This window comes from Lepisosteus oculatus, unplaced genomic scaffold (assembly GCF_040954835.1).
Source record: "Lepisosteus oculatus isolate fLepOcu1 unplaced genomic scaffold, fLepOcu1.hap2 HAP2_SCAFFOLD_89, whole genome shotgun sequence".
Lineage (NCBI taxonomy): Eukaryota > Metazoa > Chordata > Actinopteri > Semionotiformes > Lepisosteidae > Lepisosteus > Lepisosteus oculatus.
Genome location: NW_027168427.1, coordinates 33,085 through 37,550, shown reverse-complemented (window position 1 = coordinate 37,550; position 4,466 = coordinate 33,085).

The following is a 4,466-nucleotide window of genomic DNA, read 5'->3' as shown; positions in this document are numbered from 1 at the left end:
TTTTTGTGGTTTTTTTCTTGTTTTTTGCCTTTTGTTTTGATTTTTTTCTTCCTGGTTTCCCCTCCTTTTTGGTCCCCCCTGCTCTCTGTGTCTCGGAACTTTGGTTCCTACCTGTTTTTGGTTCCTATCTGTCTAGTGTGGTTTGTCTCCCTGGTCTTTCCCAGGTTTTTGTCTGTTGGGTTTATGCTTGTGTACTTTTTTGTTTTAAGTCTCTGGAGCTCTATTCTACCCCCCCTTCCTCCACCCAATAAAGGTTTATACCCCGGAGGAAGGGGTAGCTCTCAGCCGTGGATTCCCGGAGGTTTCCTTTCAGTTAAATGAGGTTTTTCCTCCCCCCAGTGCTGTGCAGCTTATTTATTTGTTTGGGCGTCGGGAGCCGCCCATGAAGGGGGGGGTACTGTCACGCCCTCTGCAGCCAGGGGGCGCTCCTTCTCTGTCCTGTCCCTAGTTTCCGGTCTGCTGTCCTTCCTGTCCCTCTCTTTCCCTTGGGCTATATATTTCCGGGTCTTGCACTCTGTCCTCGCTCAGCATTGAGATTCGGATGTCCTGAGACCCGCCTAGCACCAGGGCGCCCCACGTCCGCTCCCTGAGGGCATAGGTTTCTATACGGCATTCCTGAACTCTTTGCACTAATGAGCCCGGGCCTTTTTCCCGTCTCGCCGCTACGCATATGGGTCTTTTTCTGCTCTCCTGCTCCCCACGGTTAGTCCCTTTGGACGTCCGTGACACACCTACTGTAATATTAGACCTTGTAACAAGGCAACTAGGTTTCAATGGCTTAAAAGGTGCAGAAAGAGGCTCATGTATAATGACCTCCAGTGTCCCACAGGTTTCCCAAATCATTTCTTAGAGTATGGAAAAAGAGGAAATAAAGTGTCTACAGAAAGCGTATACCCCCTTGAACTTTGTTCAGTTTGTTGCGCCAGTGCCAGAGTTTCATGCAATTAAATGAGGACCTCTTTCTCACACCACATATGTTAAACTTTCAATGGGAAAAAAGGAAATATTACAATTGTATACATTTTCACCCACATGTTAATATTTGGTAGAAGCCCTTTTCACAGCAATTTCAGCTGTGAGTCTGTTGGTAATGGGCTCCACCACCTCTGCACCAACAAGATTTGATAATATTTGAGAATTTCAGAAGTCTGTCTGGTTTAGCTGAAGAATCAGCTAAGGTAAGTTTCAGGAAGAGCATCTGATTTCTTTCAATAAAGCAGAACAAAGAAAAAACACACAATACAAAATCATGAGAATTTGTATCCATATGACACTTTGACTCGAATACTTTTATCAGACCTACACAGAGTATATACTGTACACACTTTTTCAGCCCAGGTTTATACATTTGATACATTTGGAACTGCCATTTGTAGGTGTTTTTGTGTCTTAGCTCAACACTGTGAAACCTGTAGTTACAAACATGGAGGATGAAGACATGAAGACATATATTGTACCTCTGACCGGCCTACCTTCCAAGAGGTGAAAGATGAAACTTTTCCTTTATCGTCAACTCAGTGAATGTCTTTAAACTTTCGAAAACTGTAACAAAGAATAAGTTAAAAAACTTATTTTCATTGGACCCACAGAAAAGTCAAAGTTGTCCATAGAAATGCCCGTCTAAATCAGAAATCTACAGCACAAAGGCAGTGGCCTTTCGGGACATAAAAATGAAATCAGACTTTACTCAGACGGATTGCCCTTGGTCACGGACATCTTGCTATCAGTCACTACAAAGATGTTTTCTCTCGTGCCATGGCTTGCCTGACTTGCTTCTTCAGCTGGATGGCTTCTGGTCGCTGGTCAGGATCGACAGCCAGCATGTCCTGGAGCAGTGTCCTTAGCTCCGTGCTTATGGCTCTATTTACTTTCAGGGGGATGTGGAACTGCAGCCAGGGGTTCTCATGCAGGGCCTCTCCAACAGGCCCTGACAGACATATGCTCCTGTATCGGAAACACACTTTAGTTCAATTCTAAAATATTTCTCATAGGACTGAAGGAACCTTTGCCTGTTAAGAGTTAACAATTAGGTCCTCAAGAACTGTTTTACGGTTTTCTACACTCCTGGCTGGCCAAGGTCTCTTTAAGGTCTCTTAAGTGGAGGTGTAACTCATGTATCCTACATGTGATTTAGCAACATGAAAGGGAATAGCTTCTTATCGGATTATGGTCTTGGTTAACTGCCTAAGGCTGACCTAAGTGCCTAACTTTCTGACTTTCTTTATACCTTATATGTTAAGAAGCTTCTTCTGACCAATCAGAAATGTATGCTTTATGTATGAACATTTTGCTCATCAAAGTGAGTGAGAGACAAGGTTAACAGAAATTAGCCACGGCAGTAAATGACAGCATATTTTTGGGTTCTTAAATGGTCTCTACCTGGCACACCTGCAGTGCAAACTGACACACACTGTTTAGAGAAACAGCTACTCTATTACTAATATTAATGAAACATTTCTTATTCTATGGAACAAAAACAAACAGTAAAACTAAAACACAGATCTCTTAGCTTCCTATTTCATGAACCAGATGACTGAATGACCAAGCCTAACTAGTAGCCAGAACCCCAGTTAAACCTCCGTAACACAAAGTTTAACTACACGACAGGAACTCTTTCAAACTGAGTGAAAATCATAAATGGATCCATAACTTTACATCAATTTACTATGTTGTGCCAATACCTGCATTTACATTTAGAACGAATGATGTCATAGAACCAGCATCACACCAGTTCCAGGTGTCTCCAAGGAGACAACAGAACTTCAGTTGTGTTTGCTAAAATACACACTTTGAAACATACTGTAACACTTAGTTAACATGTCTGGTTTAGTTGAAGAATCGGCTAAGGTAAGTTTCAGGGTTTAATGGTGGGATGGCACCTGTGCTTTTTTCCCCCAACCGCTAGAATATGATTCGCACCAAACCCAAAAGAAATACTGCACAGTTCAGGAACTTCATCAACCTAGCAACTGTAAAATAAGCTTACAAACAACTGAATTGAAATGCCAAAAAGTTCAGAGAAAGGCACAAACTATGTTTACTTGGGGTTTACAAAATTAAAGCTAACTAAAACTGTAATGATAAACAATCATGCTGCCAATGGACAGAGAAATATCATGTTTTTTGAATAATGTATTATTTGTTATATAGGAACCCAGTATAAGGGAATCCCTTGCGATCCTGTCTGCAGAGATAAAGGTAAGTATTTTTTTCTCTTTAGCTCTGTCACTCCAAGAAATATAATGAACGTAAATATATTTGCCAATCTTTTCATAGTAATCCAAACAACTCTGCGTGCATCTGACATTTGTAATATTTATCTACCGCAGTATAACTCTTCTGGCAAGGCGATTGGTATTGTACCTTGAAAGAAAACTGATTGGAAATGTCATGTACTCTATGGTTTCTATTGATGTCAAGTGGCAAATGTTGACTGGTGATGTTATGTGAATCTTAGGAAATGGTCATTTTTCAATCGAGTCTATGTTTCTCAGAATTTGAGACAGAGAGGTCAATCTCTGCAATCCGAGCTGAGGGTATTTCTTGGAATGGAAAGGTAAGAGCAACGTGTTCTTTGATATTCTCTTAAGACTCTTCGCCAGATTTTACGATGAAAAATGTAAATAATAATAACAAACATTATTTTATATAGTGCCTTGAAAGGTGGCTTCTTTACAGAATGACAAAACCAACTACAATAAATAATACACAAGATATGCATGATGACAATACACAGTTAGAGGAGACAGTAGATGGTCATTGTCAGTGTATCCTGAAGGTAGTTTTCCAATTTTTTGGAACGGGGTAAAAGAGGCCACCTCTACTAGAATCTTTGTCCTAACCAAAAATGTAACAAAGTATAATAATAATATTAAAAATAATAATAATAAACTTTATTTATAGAGCACCTTTCATACAAATAGTGCTTTGGTGCTTTAAAAACCAAGCGTAAAAATAAAATATTAAAATTGAGAGATATACTTTCAGTTGTCAAGGAAAATACAGCAATACAGTAAAGCAACATACATGTCAATTAAATAAATAAAAATTAGGAAAGTCGTAATAAAATAAGAACAATTAAAGAGAACTAAAAAAAGAAACAGAAATAGAAAGAACAAAGAACCACTTTAACTAAAAGCAACATTTTCAAATGTTTTTTAAAACAATGTACCGAGCTTGACTGCCTAATAAAAAGTGGAAGTGAGTTTCATAATTTGGAAGCATAAAAACAAAAAGCAGCCTCTCCACTCTTTCTGCATTTCACATGTGGTATTTGCAGTAGGCCAGTATGTGCAGATCTCAGGTCACGTATAGGAACATATGAAGACAGACATTCAGTAAGGTACAGACGTGCTAGGTCGCTTAAAGCTTTAAAAACAAGTAAAAGAACTTTCAAATTTATCCTAGATAATACAGGTGACCAGTGAAGTTTTTTCAAAACAGGAATGATATTCTCTTTCTTGTAT